General features: G+C 35.7%; 1 protein-coding gene across 15 annotated transcripts in view; it reads right to left on the bottom strand.

Moving 5' to 3' along the window:
* LOC132160902 (forkhead box protein P1-B) overlaps positions 1-20,305 on the bottom strand; it is a 184,307-nt gene that overhangs the window by 111,794 nt on the left and 52,208 nt on the right. For 8 of the 15 annotated variants that reach the window (XR_009438085.1, XM_059570643.1, XM_059570632.1 and 5 more), the window contains one exon: positions 11,362-11,426. The exons of 2 other annotated variants lie outside the window; for them this stretch is intronic. The gene's annotated coding sequence lies outside the window, so the exon portion shown is untranslated. Of the gene's footprint in view, positions 1-5,947; positions 6,100-11,361; positions 11,427-16,836; positions 17,032-20,305 lie in introns of those variants that run through there. 5 more of the 15 variants (XM_059570634.1, XM_059570635.1, XM_059570641.1 and 2 more) reach the window with 4 other exon arrangements.

Below are 20,305 nucleotides of genomic sequence, written 5' to 3'. Positions count from 1 at the left end.
TAAAAATGACTGTAAATATACAAAAACAAATATATGTGATTGAAAAGCATCAATTAAATCAGATAAAAAAAGGCACTAAAATAACAGTATTTATTTTATAAGATTAAAGAAAAAAGTAAATTTAATATGAAAAGACTTTACAATCTATGTAAAAATTCACAAAGTAAGATCTAATTTAAAAAGTAAAAATCTAAATTCATTAATGCTTTTCTTAAAAAAAGAAAAAATTCTACCACATTTCCCCACACTTCCCATTACATTTAAAATTTTGTGTTGTATTTACCAGCGTTCTGTGCCAGAAATCATGATAGTTAGCATTATATACATTTTAAAAAATAATTCATACTTTCACAATTTGTGCATAATTTGACAAAATTACAAAATTGATTTGGACTGGGACAGTGTACAGAACATTTTTTATATAAAAAGCATTTGGAAAGCAGCAACAAATGATATAAAAAAATAACAAAGATACGGCATAGATAAAATTTTCATAGATAGTTTTAAAGTGACCTTCTAATAAAAACCTTTGGGGCATAAAAGTGCCTGAAGTTGGAAATAAGGAATAAGGAAAGCAAAATAAAGCAAAAAATGAATTATCAACTGTGATTGTACAAATAAGAGATCAGGTCTGTGTTGCTGTTTATGAAGTCTTTACATGGGAAATTATTATCAAAAGTTCTAATAACAACCATAATTGCCTTCTGATTTGTCAATACATGACAAGAAAATGTTAACACAATCACTCTATAAACACACTTTTTTAAATGCTTACAGTGTTGATTACACACAATAGGTCATGCTGATCGACATTTGTTTGGCTTTATCGGGCATAAACATGCTGTAGATCTCAGCGATTTTCCGAGCTTGCATGCACAAAACCTAATTTCTGCACAAAAACATTTGACTTCGCAGCTCATGTCTGTGAACAAAAGCAAAAACCATAGGGGAACCCCGAAAGACTACTTTGCAACATTTAGAAATCACATGGCCTCTCTATAGTTTTATACAACAAAGATTCCTCACCGCAATCAACCACAACATCACTTGGTACAGTTTCCATCCTGCATACTTAGCCAATATCGAGAAAGGGATATTGCACAGCTGTGAGGTGCCGGTGCCAAATTGTAGTTATGCTCAAAAGCGAAATATCTTTCTGAATGTTTACTACAAAATGTGTGTTGCAAAATGAGCGAACATACGGCATCCGTTCGGTCATGCTGATGTCAGCCACCAGGTTTGTGTTTAAGAGGCATAACCATTTTTAAATACTGAAAGGGTTAAAAAGAAAGGGTTGAGTCCCAGGTCTTCCATTAAGCAGATAAACCAAAGGTAAAGGGCATGCTGGGGGTAAACGGCAGAAGACCTTGCGTGAAACCGACGAGCGCTTTAATGGAATCGGCTTTTTAACAGCTCTTTTTTTGTGTTAAATACAGTCCATGTCAGGGAGATGCGTCCCACCCATAAAGCAAGCGCAATGACAACGCACAGTGGGCACTAACGCAAGGACATAGTTCATCATGCCATTTTCTGCAATTCCCAGCTGATTAGGGTCATTATGTTGGAACCCTGATTTATGCTGTCATTTCCTCTCACCCTATCCTGCATCAATGAATCTTAATGAATTGGTAAATAAGGGTGAGGATTACACTCTGCGACACCGAAACATTCCTCACCCTCCACGCCACCAGATTTATGGAGCCAATTAGGGACTAACAGAGAAAATTGGCTGGCAGGAAAATAATATTCTTTATGGTACAAAATGGAAAAGCATTCGCGCTGAAGGGCAATTGTATTGTCAGCATTAAGTCCATAAAATATCCCCTCCACCCAGTGAAAGGGAGAGAGACAGACTTTTTTTGGCAATCATTCTAAAATTACAAAAAGAAATCACATTCAGAAAAGATAATTTTGAGAGGAAAAGTATTTTATTTATCACTTCCCAATAAGGCTACTTACCAGACTCCATATTATTAAGCTCTAAAATATAAATTGTACTGACCAGCAAAAACAAACTAAATATGTTTAGTCTTCGTAAAAACGTTCTACCTTCCAATTCAATTGCTCACGCAATTTTCATATCTACATATTATTTTCATATAAATTTATATATATATATATATATAAAACATTAAAAAAAACATAAATCATACATAACAGAAAATCAATTAATCAAATCAACGAGAATTAAGACAGTGGCACTGTAGGATTTACTGCGAGTGCATTAAGGAGCCGTCAACATAAGCATGATAGGGTAAAATAGGATTTAATAAACACGTGCACCCTGCTCGTCCCGTGACCATGAATCATGCACCTGCACACAAATTGCCCTTTAAACCAATCAGTCTTCTCCATGATCAAAACAACAGTGCCCGCCACGGAACGGCTAACCGACATGTGCTTCAGTTCTTTAATGTTTTTTTTTTCTTTTCTTTTCTGAGCTGACAAAAAGTAGAAATACAAAAAGACGTCCAGGAGAAAAAGAATACAGGGCAGAAAAAGAAAAAAAAAACGCTAGTATCTGCGAAAAAAAGCCTGAAGTGAGACCCACCTCTTCCTATTAATGGCTGCATCTTAGAGGCACACTCAGTGTGCTAACGAGCCCCCTTTATGTATTACATATTGTGACTAGACTCAGAGCGTAACAGCGGCTCTCCACATCAAACACGCAAAGGCCTGTTATTAGATGGAGGGCTGGGAGAGAGGCTGTGTGAAAAGAAGTGGAAAATTAAAGTTGAAGCCAAGCAGGAAAGGCCTTAATTTACTGGCATGTACAGTATGCAAATGAGATTACTCTCTGCTTAACTGCATCATTTATGTCCATAATAACGGCATCATCATTATGGGACTCAAATTAAATTATAGCGTAATTAGCATATCAAAGTGATTGGTTAAAGTTTAAAACAAATACCCAATTTCGCTAATGAAAAGCTGTAATCGGTGCTCATGTAAATCGGAATGAAAACAGCCAAAACAAATATGTGTTTTCAAGTGGCAGGGCTTTTGTCTCGCTCAATCGTGACGAGGGAGGGGGCTTACAGAGGCTGGATGTTTCTTACCTGGCGGACTTCACACCCTCAGGTTCCATTTCCCTGAGACGCTCTGATCAAAGGTACCATTTCCTACACTTGCCACTTTCAAGCTCATCAATAAAATACTAAATCAGTTCACCACTGATCCGATGGGTGGGAGAGGGGGAGTGAAAGAAATACGTGAGAGAGATGGGTGAGGGATGACATCTGAGGGCTTATAAACTTACATTTGAAAGGGGAAGGAAAACACCTCCACTTTCAAGCCGAATTATCATGAATAATGACATTTAAATATTGCCATTTACCGAAAGCAACTGCACCAGAAATTACACCGCTGCAACCCAAATCATCCCACAAAAAACCCTCAAACTCGGACTCAACAGATCACAAAAACACAGTTTGTGTCATGCATTCCCCTTTTTTTTTGATCCGAATCTTTAAGACTTTCATGTCGCCACATTATTGATCTCATTCCGAATTTATGACGCACTTCTCCATTCCTTGAGCAAAATCTGAGGTCTTAACTCTCAGACATAAGTCAATCTCTCCTCACCAACCCCCCAGGACTTTGTTTCAATTTGACTTCGCCGAAACAAACCAACAAACGAATCGTAGCCTGTGAACATTACTCTTGAAAATTTAAAGAAGTGCTATTTTATTTTATTCATTGATGAATCCATTATAGGACGTATTGCTAAGAAGTATGTAAATTACGTGACTTTCAAGGTAGAGTCGGGGCAGAATCCTCTCCATCAACTAATGACACCGCTCATTACATGCAGAACAGAGCGGAATGAAAGTGCTCCTGTCTGCAGAAGCATCTTCCCTGTGTAAATCCCTATGAAATGCTAATATCTCACATCTAATTAAAGGATACTAAGTCCAAATGTACCTACGCACCAGTAACATACATTTTATTAATGTTTTTTTTTTCTTTTCTTCTCGCTGTTGCAGCCGTGCATAGGCTTCATTCCATTAATTCATATTTAATACCATGGCTCTTTAAGCTTTCTTCTCTTTTTTGCTTTCATTGCCCTTTTTATTTCTTTCTTTTCTTCTTTTTTTGATCACTTGTGACCCACGATTACAAAACAGATGCTCATTGTGAGCAGAAGCATCATTATGGGGTTGTGAAACTATAGTTTTTTGCAGGTGCACGAGCCTCTGGCCACACAGACATTTGCACAAACAGACTCATGCGCACATGAAGAGCTAAAACTATCTATCAGAAAAAAACAACACTGAGTAAACCGGTATGGCTTCTCTGAGCCTGTGCACATTTACTGTATTTACAAATGTCTGCATGTAAACATGTTTACAAAACGCATGCTGCCGTTCTACGAATTCGACCTTGAAGTCTGCAAACAACAGCCACACAAAGTTCATAAAGAGAAGGTTAAAAACAATGCTGTTCCCTTTTGCATGAAAGACAAAGCTGGCTTTATGCATTGCTTTTTCTAAAGAACAAAATGCAAGGAAAATTGATCACTTTGGTATCACCGTTGAATTAAAAAGCCTACCTAATGGTTAGTGTGAAATACAGCCTAATTAGGGCTTTGGTTTTATAGCGGCTGTTAACGTAGTTATCACTTACAACATTGTAATGTCAAAATCAATACGGATTACTTATGTCCTATCCGCCTCCATTCCACGAGGTGACAATAGTTTATCTGTCTTTGCACTTATTAGGAAGGACTGAGCCAGACAGCGTTTGGAATAAAGAACCAAAACTCAATCTATGTGTCCCTGTTCATATGGTATTACCCACACAACCAAACCTAATCAATGCAATTTATTTTAGCCTGAAAGTAGCAAAACACTTCACAGCAAAGTAGTCACTGATTCCACAACTTATTTGTGGAACATGATAAAGGCAGCTGTTTGAGTAAATCTCATCCTTAAGTGTAAACTTTCAAAAAAAACAACAACATTAAAATCCTAAAAAAAAAGAAAGAAAGAAAAAAAAGGTATAATAATTTATAATGTTACAATATATTATAATTTGCTTAAAGAAAAACATGTCTGTTTTTGAATGACTAACAAATGTATATTTATATTTTCATGGCAATTAAAAACCTTTCTTTACCAATTCTCATAAATAAATAAATACATGAATGCATAAATGAATTTGAAAGACAGAGACAGAGAAAAACAGAGACTTATGGAGAGATGAATAAATGTATGTATGGATACTAAGCCAATTACTAATGTTTAGATGTATTAAACTCCCATTAAAATATATTTATAAATATTTGCATGTTTTATAATGTTTTATATAGTATCAAATATATTGTACATGCTATTTTTTTATTATTTTAAAATAATATTACTTTTCTTTATAAAGTACATTCATATAACTTTGTTCCAGAAGATGCACCCATATAAAGAAATAGAGGACATGTCAAACTTGCAAAAAAAGATTGATAATAAAGTAAGTAAAATGCAGGGAATAACACCACAAAATTCTAATCTCAATTTAAAGCCATGTTATGACAATATAGCCATAGATAAGGTGTAGTCTGCACTGAAGTGTCTGCCTGATCCAGATCTAAGGTTACAGTGGCTGACCTTCAACATTCCTCAATGTCCCAGAATGCCATTCATCTACAGCTGCAGATAGCGCTGAGCAAATATCATAAGCATGAGGATTTTAGGATTGAGGTGAGGCCGGCCACATCCTTAACCTACAAGGAAGAGGGCGAAGAGAGATCTACCCTTTAAGAGCCCTTTCCTCTGCTGCAAGCCATATCCATGTCCTGTCATTTCTCTTGGCATTAGCGTTCTTCATCGTCCCTTTGATGAAGGCTCCTTCACCTAACGATATAAGCCATGTGTTCTGAAAGCCTGCATTAAATCGCAAGGATTCTTACACGCGTTACAGACACAAGCAGAATAAAAGTCCTAAAGATACTCACCAATCAGAGAAGAAAATAAAAGAGCTTGATTGGTCGGCTAGCGCTCGAGGAGTCTCATGTATGAGGGTGCAGAGGAGAGAGGAGGGACACAACCTGTGACTGCACTAATCTGTTCTGAAACACACCAACCCTTATCCCCTGCTGATATATACCTAAACAAGACAAACACAGGCAACCAGTGAACAGGCAACTACAACAAACAAAGACTGAAAGAGAGGGCAAAAGAAGAAAGAGAGGTACTATAAAAGGCATTTAGTTGAAAAAGACAAAAGTAAAATGTACAAAACTAAATTTAAAAAGCACCTTAAGCTTACCCCCAAAAAACTAAAGATACTAAAGAAATAAATTTTTAGATAAAACATTTTTTAAATCAAATTTTATGTTCATGATTTCATGACAATTTATATAATTTCTTCCTAATTCTAACGGCAAAATAAAATAAAACTATAATACAACAAATAATTTTGTTTATATTTTACAATTAACAAAAAATATCGGAGTATGAATAATAATTTTAAATAAGTTAAGAAATTTATAATCATATTTTGATTACAATTAATACGATTTCTTCTCAAATACCATAATGCAAATAAATAAATACATACATAAAAAAAGTAAAGTAAGTAAAGTATCTGGGCAACCTGCCCATAACATTGATAATGACTAATGAATAATTTAAATAATAACACTAAAATAAAAATATAAAAATAAATATAGATATAATTTAGACTGTATATATATTAGGCATTTCATAAGGAAGGATGAAATTTGAGCGGCTGTAGACAGAGAGAGAAAGAGAACCCAGCATGGCAAAAAGCTTAAATATCATTAGCAAACGCACGCCAAGATGTGGGTAAGGTTGAATAATGTAATAATGAGAGGCAAGGCAGTCTAAGTGGCAGTTTAAAGACCTCTACCCTGGACCAGGCCGCTGGCCTTCCTTCTGCACTGTTTTAACAGAGATGAAACCATATTAGGCTGTGTATGCTAAAGTAAACAATAACATAGTTGCAATGAGATGGACATTTTTCAGCTAATGGTGTTTGTCATTTCTGTTTTCAGTCCTGGACTTAAGCTTCTTTTTCTTTTTTCCACATCTTTTCTTTTTTTCCCCTCCCTCCCCCGAGCTTGGGAGGACTGTGTTTATGTATAACAACTAAAGTGACCGTTCCACGACCTGGTGCAAAACACACAGTAAATAGATCTGCTTTAACGTGCCTGTTCACTTTATTTGTTTGATCTGTTGAATTAGCTTTCAATCCAATGTGAAAAAAAAAATAAATAAATCAGAGACAAGTAAAGTGCATTCTATTTTGTCAATGTAATAACATTAATTGAAGTTATTTCCGTATTACCGGTATACAATATTTTAGCCCAAAAAATTAGATAATGCAGCTTAGAAAAGGTTTATTTTTAAAAAAGGCATTTCTTCATTTAAAGCAGGGTCTTTTTTTTTTTTTTGGATCCAAGGATGCAAACTGATCCAGACCTATACAATCAAAATCCCAAAATACAATCTCAATATACTTTATATTATAACATTATATTTAACATTATATATCCACATTCTCAACAAGATATATTTATAATTATTTGAATATTTCATTAAAAACTCTAGTATATTATATTTTATACTTATTTATGCTGAGTAGTTTAATATTATAGCATCACTACTGTAATGAACGGGCAGCCAAAAACCGTTACCTTTTTACAATTTTCAGTTTATTTTGAGCCAAATAAATCAATTAATTTTGAATCGGTTCAGAAACTAAGACTCAGTTTGATAAAAGCTATATATATATATATATATGCTGTTGTGAAATCAGTTACCTTTCCATACAAAGGAACATAGTGCATTACATTTATTGCATACACAATATTTTTATGTAATTCCATTTGGAGCCAAAAGCGGCGCAGAAATGACACACTCCACCTTTAACAAAGTCCAAAGTCAAACTCTTTACTTGAGTTTAAAAGCCACAACTAAACTTCATCTAACCAGTGTAGGCGTATCTCCTTTCCTCCCCACAGCACAAATACACTCCCCCTCTCTCTTTGTCTCTAACACACACACACACACGCACACACACACAAACACACACACTCATACCTTTCAAATGCAAGCTGTTTATTTACTTAATGTTAAAGCTATTCCATTAAGCAGCCAGGCCCAGGTGCTTCATCCTTAAAAGGGATTTTGCTTCCTCAAAATAAATACCAAGGCAAGGCACTGCCAAAATGATACTGACCATGAATATAACAAATGTTGGATAGAGAACAATCAACATCAACCTATGTGAGTCATTAAGGGCATATACTTTATATTTCAGTGAATGCTTGGAGCTTATGATGATTTATGAACATAATCTGATCATTGTAAGGTGTATTTTTAAGGAAGGCAAGCTAAGACTAAGCCCATATTGTATGGCTTACCTACTTATTTCCAACAATGTGCTAATGATTTCACTTTCGTCTTACCAAAAAGAGTTCAACCATGTGGTGTATTTGCATTGCTAGTACAAAGAAAACAAAATGACTAAAGAGGAAAAAAACACAACCTTACTTAAGAAAAAAAAGAAGCAAATGCATTCATTTGATGTTGCAAGCACCGTCTATAATCATTCTATTGTTCAATTTGACCCATTTAAAATATGGTCATCTCTTTTCAGTTGGATGAAGGAGTTGAAAAGTGATGCAAAAAAAGAAAGAAAAAACAGAGTATGTCTTCAGATGAAAAGAAGACAAACTGAGCTTTGTGATATATGTGACAAACACTCTCGCACACACTTCTCGCAGAGCATTTTTGTGGACAGATTTCCCTTTCATCTCTCTGAAGACAACTCCTCTGACAGAAGCCGAGACTTCTGCCTGCCTGACTGCCATCACTTCCATTCAGTACAAAGATTCTGTCACGAAGACTCGCTCCGACGCAGTGGCAGACAAACTATATCACAGCTTTTCCTCCTCTAAGAGAACAGAATTCATTCATTTATCAATACCAAGACAAATATAATGGATTTGTAATTTTCATTTTCTTATAAGCATTTAGAGAAGAGCCTCATTCCGCACTTTCTACTAAATAAACAGCATCTAACTTTTATTAAAGTCAGTAGAGACATAAATCTGTAAGATATATTTGATAAAATATCCTAGCACTTTTTCCTTTTTAAGATTTTCAGTTTACTAAATATCAATGAATTTGGAATCAGACAGTTTTAGCTTTGAGCACCATAAAAGTTGTCCAAAAGTAAGACCTTTGCATGAATCAAAAACCAAAGCAATATCTTTGATATACAGTATGCCATTGTGAAATCAGCTACAAAGTAGTATGCATTATGTTAGCTGCACACAGACATGTTGGATAAAATATTATCTAACATAAAAATAACCTAGAAGGAAAAGTATTTTGGACATGTTCCACTTCTGAGGTTTTGTCCTTTTTGACTGTTTCCAATCATACAACGTCATAATTTTGGCATAATTTAGCCAACAGTTGTTTAACAGTACCATTACCAAAATAATTAGCACCATGACAATGTCATTATTATAATTGTCCATACTGTATTTCTATGCTATTATTATTACACACTTCCACAAAATAGAAAAATGCTGACACTTTCATGATTAACAAGAAAAAAAAAACAAGAGAGAGAGAGAAGCTGGAGCTGATTCTTTCATTTCAGATGTGACTACTCTAAAAATTATTTTTATTACAGCAGAGTTATAAACCTCTCTGGAGTTATGCACACGCGCGCATAAACAACTGTGTGACTAGCGTAAGCATTTAACTTTCTCGTTAGCAATCTCTCCCGTGTGGCGCTTTAGCCATGCTGGCTTGTTTATTATGTTCATAGCTTTGGCAGAAAAAGAGATTTAAGTGAACTCCTACGAATCGGAAGCACTTGTAAATGCATAGAAACACACTCAGCTGTAGAAACAGGGGAATTAGGAGCTTACCAAATGCTAATGCTAATACAAAGCAATTTTCAACCTGATGCTGATACACAGAATTACATTTTTTTTTTTTGTAAGCAATAAAATGTACTCGGAAGAGAGCTATTACATGGACCCTAATCCACCCCTGCGCCCTAAAATGCATCAATATACAACTTTTCATTTGGTGTTACTTCAGAATTTCCATCTTTGTGGTTGCCGTAAAATGAGAGGATGAGGCAAATAAAGTAAATAATCAAGTGTATGATCTTCAGAGGCATTCCAATTTAGCCCTTGGCAGGCGCCACACAGCATGCAAATATAATATTTTCCCCTGCTGTTTAGCTCTCTGAAAATGTACTCAGAGTTTAAGTGGATATAAACTTGTGTGGGGATAGGACTGTATCAGTCATCCATACAGAAATAAACACGTGTTTCTGCCGAGAAGTGGACTGAATTAAATATATTAGTAAGTATTTTTGCATTAGAACAAAGTGTATGATAAATCAAAAGTTTAAAAAGTCTGTAAATGTATCAAAATCCAAAATCAGTTTAATGTATTCCTCAGCATCATTCTTGTCATAATCTCCCAATTATTTTTACTGAAAAAGAAGACAAAAGGACAAAATTACTGGTTGCTATATAGTTTTTACGATGTTTGTAATGACAAACAAGTGAGGTCAACAGACGAATGATGCAGAAAGAAGGCATGGGTAGCTTTTTAAGAAGGTGTATATGGTAAGAAAAACAGAGAGAGAAAACAAACAGACTTAGTGAACTAGGTTTGTGTATTTGGGTGTGTGTGAATGTGTCTGTGAGCATGAGCTCATGGGAAAGGTTGGGAAGTCCCTTCCTTGTCCACTATGTTAGAGACAGAACAGACACACAAACTCAATCCCTCTCACACTCTGTGCCTTAATACTGTACATGAACACCCCTAATTCAGTTCTATGGTTTGCTCCGGTCTCCATGGCAGCTGCTTAGGGCTGTTCCATTCTGGAGTAGACAGGTTGGGAAACCTGTTTTGAAACCAAGTATCATTTCACACATTGTTTGGTGCCACTATTGGCTAAATTATCCTCATCATAGTACCCGGATAATTCAAAAAGTCTTATTAATAACACTGACTTTTTTAAATATGTTGATTTCTCAGCAACTCAACAAGGACTGATAAAAACCAAATCGTTTCTCAAAAACAAGAAACATGAGAAACAAAGGGAATAAAAGACCTGTGCAGTTAGGCAAATAAGCTGTCCTGTTTAGCGATAAACTTTGACAAAAATAAACGACCTCTCATTTTTTCTTAACCTTGAGAAAAGCATACAAACACAAGAGCTGCAAAAAAAATCAAGGGATTCATTAAACTAGATATAGAATAATAGCACAAGACCTGCCCTCTGTAGTTAACAAACACACGCGCACATGTGCATCCACTCTCATACACAGCTCCACTGGAGTCTAATAACTAATCATTTGTTTACCTTCTCTAAGGATTTGCTTATTTGCGGCCGTCTTCAGTTCCAGCGCTGCGTTTAACCTCCCTGCCCTGCAGAGACAACAAGCACAGAGGAAAAGCTGTAGATGTAAAATTACTGCAGCTGTCACAAACCATCAGTCTTCTCTGTGCATACAAAATTACATTAAAAGTAAGCTATTTTTGTTAAGCTATTTTGATGGTGCAGACAAACTAACAAGGACTCAATCATGGACATACCGAATAACCACATCATCTACTAAACAGAACTTAAGAGAACAGAAAAACACACTTTTATCTTTTAACTGTTAACTACAATATGGAAATGTGTGATTCATCGCCCTTATTAATCCATTTCATTTTCAGGGTTAAACTTTAACATTATATCAAGCAAATGTTTTACAGTAGAGTTTACTTTTTAAAAGAAGTCTCTTATGAACAAAATGTTGCATTTATTTGATCAAAAAGAAAGTTGTTGTTTTTTTAAATATCTATTTTCTATTTTTAATACATTTTAAATTGTAATTTATTTCTGTGAGAAATTGTCATCATTACTCCAGTCTTCAGGGAAATATGGTCCTCAGAAATCCTTTTAATATGAGGATTTGGTGCTGAAGAAACATTTCATATTATTATCAACATTGAAAACAGTTGTGCTGCTTAATATTTTATTGGAAAACCAGGATACATTTTTTTCTGAATTATTTTATGAATAAGCGAAACTTCAAAAGAATTTATTTTAAATAGTTAATTTTGAAAAAGTATGATTTTTGGGGGGCATGGTGTCACACTACTACCAATATGTATTACCATGGTATTATTGGAAGTACCATGAAATACAACATAAAAACCATAATGCATAAATTTCAGTTTCAAAGTGTCATAGTATTATCTGCCACAATGCTATTTTATAAAGTACTTCCTCCTAAAAGCCAGTGAGGCAAACAAGCTCACATTTACAGTCTCAATATACTCTAAGAGCATATTCTCATGCTAGACTATTGAGAAAGATACTATAGGCCTGCATCCCTTGGGCATTTGAATAAAAGCATGAAAGCTTAGCCGAACGTGAAAAAATATGCAGTTTACATTTGGCAGTCAAAACAGTGGCTGGCCGTTTGAGCAGAGTGATTCTGTTTATCTCAGGTAAAGTGAGCACAGATAAAACACATTGGTACAGCAGGTCCATGTTCCTGCATCAATTATCTGTTCGATGCCCTTGTTAAGGTGGGTGGTCAGCATTTTCAGTGACTAAAAACACAAGCTACCACAAGGACCTTTTCCTTTTCCTCCACGTATCTTGTGCTGATTCCATTTTCTCTCATTCTAATTCATTAGACTTCAATTAACACGTCATCCCTGCTGTTATGAATCAATGGCTCTTGGTGACAGGTGATGAATTTTTCAGCTTAAAAAGCTAAACATCATTTATTCAAATCACCTGCTAAGGTCTCAGGTGCTAAATGAGTTTACTGAAATGCCTAACGCTCATTTAGACAAATGTTCTCTCATCCTAATGACGAGAACGTTTTGCATTGAGAACAGAAGGGGGGGGAGCGCACAGCAGCAGTTACCTTTCAGTTTATAGCACCGTAATGTGTTGCTAAATCGATAACAGTCCAGACTGAATGCATGAAGTTGGAGGTAATGCTGGTGTTTTGAGCAGCGGGGTGGTGGAGGCCTGGGGAGTGAATAAATACGCTCATACTGTTAGACCCAGCTGGAGAAGGAAAAGAACCAGCATTCTGGTGCTCTGGGAACTTGCTGAGATGATCGACTTCATGGGAGTGTTATGAAGGAAACACGGCCAGAGAGACGACTAAATGAGCACATGGGCTAAATACTGTCTGAAGATAATAGCGAAAAAACAGACAGAATAGGGAAAAAAACAACTACTTTAAGTTCTTGTGTAAAGGTGTTTCTTCAACTACAGACAATTTTGGCCCTTTGGACTTGATTAACTCACTTTTCAAATTCACTAGTTTGTCAGACAATGTCCAACAGTGACCAAAAGTTGTTGATATATCCTAGATACACATAATTAAATATTTTGGCACTTTTTTATAATTGCTTCTGTTTTCATTACAGATCATTTATAGTACTTTTAGTAACATTAAGTGACATTATTATTGACATTATATTTATACTCTTAATATAGTTTACAATGCCATTTATTTCTGGATTTTTTAGCAGCCATTACTACAAAACAAGTACTAATTTCTTAAACAGTAAGAAAATCTCAAAATATTAATTTCTTAAAAGAAAAAAAAGAAAAACTTGTGGTACAAGAAAGTTTTGATAAATAACCTAGATTTTAATAAAATATTAAGCTTATTGTGTTTTACCTAGAATCTGGTAAAAACTTTGGTCATACATGACAATGATGGCTAAAAATGATATCATGCACATGAATATCAACAATCTCATTTATAATACCAGACCTGAAGAGGACTTCTACAAAATGTTGTTCTTATTTGACCACATTTACATCATACAGGCTGTCGAATCACACACTCCAACCGATTCCTGGCTAAAACCAAGCCAATCCTAACGGAAAAGGCCCTGGTTGTCATTATGAACGCCTCTTCAGTCCATCTAATGGACCATCTCTTTCCTCACTTCACCAAAAACACAAGAGCACATGAATATTTACCACCAAGCAAAGCCATTCCATTAATCGGTTTGCGAATGCTTAAATAGCATATCTGTGGCTTCTTCTGCAGTGGGGTCATAAATGAACATTTATGCATACGAATATGCTTCATTAGCATATTAATTTATGCAGGGATTGAGTGCAGCTCATAGGCTGTGACCAGCTCCTCTTCTCCCCTATTGGTCAAGAAAGCAAATCCATCCAGTGTCCTCTGACAAGCACTGCACAAAAATATTGTAGAATGGTGTTGTGTAAAACTATTAGTTTCCTTTTGTTCCTCTGTAAAACAAAAAAGAACATAATTTTAGTATTTTAGTAAATGATGCGCTAGTGCAAGCTGATAGTAAATCTGGCCCTTGGAATATTGCAAGCAAGTCGTATGGACCTGCTGTCAAAAAAGGGAAAAGAACAGAGTGAACATTCTTTAAAATGTCTGGTTTTTTTTCGAATAAACTTCTATTAAACTTTCAAACCTTAAATGCTAAACCAAAAGAGGACAATCACATCAGAAAAGGAGGAAAACTGAAAAAGAGAGACCGTGAATGAGAGACCGAGCAGAGGACAGGCTGTGATATCTATATTGAGTCCATTTGTGTTTGTTTTTAGGGTGTGTGCACATGATTTTCCAAGTCACTGTCTGTGCTCTGAAATACAGGAAAATTGCATGACTCACTTTGAGACAAATGCAGCTGTTTACAAAGGCCTGACAAAAAGGTGACTGAACTGAGGTCTCTCTCTCTTTCTCTCCTACTCACTCTCTCACCAGAGCCTGATTCATTTCAACTATTCCCAAAAACCCTGAAAGTCATGTTTGTAATTCGCTTACAAGCAGGCTTCGCCCATTGTTTTGCACGTCCATGTTCGTGTAAACAACGGTGGTTTCCGACATGCAAACAGATGCGAAACCTAATTTATCTAGGCTTGTACGTGGGTCACTTGAGCTTCTGGAGGTACATAGTCTGCTGAATGTCAGGCTGTCTGATCTAGATATTTTTTTCAGACCTGCCCTCACGTTTTGCTGAGCTAACAACAAAGTACACAGAGTAAACACACACACAACACACACACGTAGCTTTTACAGTCTTAATACCAAGGCAGCGGTATTTCGTTCCTATCCCAAAACAAATAAGGCAGTGCATTTCTTTACACTATTTAAATGTTAACAGGCAAGAGCGCAGGCTGAATAGAGCATTCTTTTACTCTGGATACCAGAAACGGTCCAGCCAGACTTTCAAAACATGTTCTAATGAAATCATCCAAAAGACAAATAAAAAGCTGCACTTGTTTTCTTTTCTGAGCTTACCTCCCCCTCTTCTTTCTTTTCCTTTTTTCTGTAATTGGATTATACTTCTTTTTTTTTTTTTTTTGTACAGACCAGTGCCATGAGAGTATGGACCTACTGTAGAGTGATTTCTCTTACTCTCTGACATGACATTTACACAGCTAAGGACTAAGGATATATAGGGTTAACACTGGTTTTACCCTGAAACAGAGGAGTTTAACCCAGTTATGCAATGCTATCTTTATGAGCAGTGAAATAGTATAGTTTTATTAATGTCCAACACCAATATAGATATCTTGAGACTAGGGTTAGCAATGTAATATAATGTAATTATAGCAAATATGACTTCATGATATTTAGATATTAACTCAAAAACAGAAAATTATACATGTGCATTATACATTGACCATTTTTTATGGCTGCTGCCAATACCAATATCTAGAGAATATGGCTGTTAAATTTTACAGTACACACAGCAAATAAGACATACACAAAATTGTAAACAAAAATAAAAAATAAAATAAAACCTACAAAATAATAATAATAATAATAATAATTATTATTATTATTATTATTATAAAATGTGCATTATCCATTTACAAATATTTCAGAAGAAATGGCCATTCAAATAGGTTACCATTCAAATATTGACTATTATTTTGATTTTTTTTTACTATTATTACTATTATTTTACTATTATTATACCATTATTGTTTACTGTTATTTATTTTTTTCATTCCTTATTTAAAATAAATTAATACTTTTATTCAGCAAGAATGTATTAAATTGATAGCAAATACATTTATAATGTTACAAAATATTTATCTTACAAATAAATGGTGCTCTTATGAACTTTTCTGTTAATTAAAAAATACTGAAAATAATATAGCACTGTTCTGACAAAACATTAATAATAATAAAAAATGTTTCAGCAAATTGGCATATGAGAATGATTTTGGAAGTATCATGTGACACTGAAGACAGAAGAGTGGCTGATAGATAGAGAGATAGACAGAGAAGAGCTAAATAAAGTCATTTAAAGATTTCCTAACTATTATACATATTTTTTAACATGTCATTAATAATTATGGTTAATTTCTTTGCATGATCTAAACTATGCTTTAACGTCTCCTCTGACATCACGTTTCGTCTTTCTCCTCACCAATCGGCTTCTTTTTCTCTGGCTCTATCTTTTTCTCATGTGTTCAATTCTCTCCTTTGACCACAGATCCTGTGCACAACTATTAATATCAATAACCCACAAATTCCATTTCCTTGTACTGAGACAGAGTGAGAGTAAGCGCAGTGACTGAGGAAAGTGCAAAATATATCAATACAGATTCACTTCTCCTTTTGAGGCAAAGATCTAATTGGACAGGAGAGAGTGGAGGCAGACACCGTGTGGTTTCCTCATAAAAAGAGAGTGAGATAGTGAGAGCGAGGGGGTCCGAGATGCACAGTCAGAAACGTAAGCGTTTAGACAGTATTTTTAGCCCAGCAAGCAAGAGGGAGAGTAAATGCATTGCTTAAAGTCTGTGAACACTTACCCATGAACATAACCCAGTGCTCCACAAGCCAACTCCAAATAAATTCTGCGTCCCACACTTTGATCTGCAGTTTAACAAAAGTCCTCTCTTCACCAGCTGCCTCTATATAAAGTTGTAAGTGAGGTGCGAACAGTATGCAACCAGCAGTCTTGCCCCGTTCGCGCTCTCTGGCTCACACACACACGCACTCTCGTCTCGGGGGCTGGAGGTATGCGGTCTAAACACAACAAAAGCCTGAGTTGAAGATTGAATATGCAGGAAGAGGGCCTCCGTTTGCATAAACACAAACACTCAGCAAATGAAGGGCTGGCACCGATCGCACCACTGCTTGCTGGGAAACGCATACCTGTCTTGTTCTGTCCCTGAAATACTTTAATCAAACTACAGCTGAGGAGAAACGGACTACTCTGGAGATAAACTACAAATGTTCCGTTTGATGATTCCTAAATGAGTAAGTGCAACATGTACAATAATTTAATATAATATTATTAAAGTATACTCATTTGTTTTGGTTGTTTTGGTTTATGCTATCTAGGCACATTTAACTTTACACATCATCAACAAGAGCAGTCTGCTCTGATTGGAAACTGACCCAGTGCATTGTGATAGACCGATCACCACAAGCACCCGTCGGAAATGTAACGCCCCTTTCCATAATAGCGAGCTTCATCTTTCAAAATAATGTCTTTAGTTTTACTATCAGTTCATGCCTGAAAGGGGAACAGAGTTGCGTGACAGACACAGTGATGAAGCTTGTATGTGTTTGAAGTACACAAGCCAAGGACGGTTAAGACAGTTGACTCCACTTTTTGACGTCTTTCTCTCTCTCTCACACACACACACACACGCAACGCGCAAAACTCCTCATTTCAATAGCAAATACTTAAACTAATAACAAAACATACTTACAGTAGCTGCTTAAGAAGCACCAGATTGCCGTAGCAAAGTCAGAATTACCTCCTCTCCAAGGTTCACGAAACGGTCGTCCATAAAATGCGTCCATAAAATGTTTATTTGGCCTACTTTCAGAAGGCCAAATAAAGGGCTTTAGCTTTCATCTAGATACACACATGGCTGCTCCAACATTAACTGCGTTTACTGAAACCAGGCCTTCTTTCTTTGTGTGAACATTTGGGCGGCATTACGCAAATATTTCCACATAGTGATGTAGACGTGTGGGGGCGTGTTTGAATGAGCCATTTTAGGGGGGCATGGCAGTGTCTTAACTTTTATAAAGAATATCTCTTTGGATTTGGATTTGAGACTTTACAGATCTTCTTTATGCACCAAGAGCTTGTAACACTCCAAAGAGAAAGGAAAATTTTAAATCACATCATATGACCCTTTTAAAGCTTTAATGAGGATAAAACTGTATATTAAAAGCTATAAGAAGCAGTAGAATCTACAAATAAAAGCGTATCTAAAAGTATGTGAAAACAACAAACAAAAAACATAGGCCTACCATTAAAAGCTGTTCATGCACAGTTTCTGCGTGATCCTCTTCAATAATATTCTGTGCTTCTCAATCAGGCTCAAACTGATAAGCGATATTAACGAAACTGTTGTTTACAATAAAACCAGAACACATACCGCTGAGGTGAGGGGAGGAACATTTAGACACGCACTAGAGGCTGATTAGCCAATCACAACACACTGGGCTAGCTAACCAATCAGATCCCATCGCCTATTTCTGAGGGAGGGGCATCATAAAAGCAGGAAATGATCAGCACGTTTCTCAGAGAAGGTACAGAGAGGTGTGGAATAAAGGTAAATTATGTGAAAAAATAATGTGTTTTTAAACGAAGCATTAAGACATGTTAGACTGCACCCCATAAACATGATCAAGTCTAGAAAAAAACAAAAACACTAAACCACCCCTTTAAAACTTAGGAATGAAAACAACTTGACAAACAGGATGTAGGTGGAGGTAAAAAGGACAGTGCAGTCCAATAATATGTTGCTTTATTTCTTGCAACTCTTCCTATCTCTCTCACTCTCTTTTGACCTTAAAGTGGCTGTTGAGAGATTTAAAATCACATGATCGATGGTAAGCTGAGCGATCACGACCCATTCCTGCAAAGAATCCCAAGCATGACACTCATTCAGAAACGCACTATTATGTATGACTTTAACAACTCACTTAAAAAAGGAGGAGAGAGTGAGAAACTTAGAAAGAGAGAGATGGAGAAAGATGGGGAGAGAAAAAGGGGAAGGGATGAGGATTGACGGATGAGGTGAGTGAGAAAGGAAAAAAAAAGAGGGAGCACAGACAGAACCTCCAGAAAATAAACAGGGTGTCTTGTTTCAAAGGCGAGGGGGACACACAGACATTCCATTGTTCAAGCCAATTATCAGAGGCAAATAATAACAGCAGATGGATCCAGCAAGGCCAAAGAATGAGTGAGTGAGAAGTGGAGAGCTGCAGAACAGATGATGAAATGTGAGAAAGGAGGAAAAGGAGGAGGAGGAGGAGGAGGAGGAGGGGTCAGAATAACCCGGTTCTAAAGCACCACACACCAGATGTGGACTTCTACAGGGACAGTACACAAACATAAACTTTCATCACAAACTTTATATATATATATATATATATATATATATATATATATATATATATATATATATATATATATATATATATATATATATATATATATATATATATATATATATATTTATTATTATTATTTTTTTTTTTGGTTCACAGACAACAACAGACAAAGGCCAAGAATGGAATCAGGACAAGATCAGAATTAAAACCTGCATTTCTCACATACTGTAAGCACCAATAATCACTAACACCAATAAAAAAAAACACCTAACAAACATCATGATGAGATGATGACTTCAAGATATAATTGTCAAGTGCAAAAACAACACATTATTATTATTACTACAACACGAATTCCGGAAAAGTTGGGACGTTTTTTAAATTTTAATAAAATGAAAACTAAAGGAATTTCAAATCACATGAGCCAATATTTTATTCACAATAGAACATAGATAACGTAGCAAATGTTTAAACTGAGAAATTTTACACTTTTATCCACTTAATTAGCTCATTTAAAATTTAATGCCTGCTACAGGTCTCAAAAAAGTTGGCACGGGGGCAACAAATGGCTAAAAAAGCAAGCAGTTTTGAAAAGATTCAGCTGGGAGAACATCTAGTGATTAATTAAGTTAATTGATATCAGGTCTGTAACATGATTAGCTATAAACGCTTTGTCTTAGAGAAGCAGAGTCTCTCAGAAGTAAAGATGGGCAGAGGCTCTCCAATCTGTGAAAGACTGCGTAAAAAAATTGTGGAAAACTTTAAAAACAATGTTCCTCAACTTCAAATTGCAAAGGCTGTGCAAATCTCATCATCTACAGTGCATAACATCATCAAAAGATTCAGAGAAACTGGAGAAATATCTGTGCGTAAGGGACAAGGCCGGAGACCTTTATTGGATGCCCGTGGTCTTCGGGC

The sequence above is a fragment of the Carassius carassius genome, chromosome 17 (assembly GCF_963082965.1).
Source record: "Carassius carassius chromosome 17, fCarCar2.1, whole genome shotgun sequence".
Lineage (NCBI taxonomy): Eukaryota > Metazoa > Chordata > Actinopteri > Cypriniformes > Cyprinidae > Carassius > Carassius carassius.
This window is presented reverse-complemented; position numbering and strand designations above follow the sequence as displayed.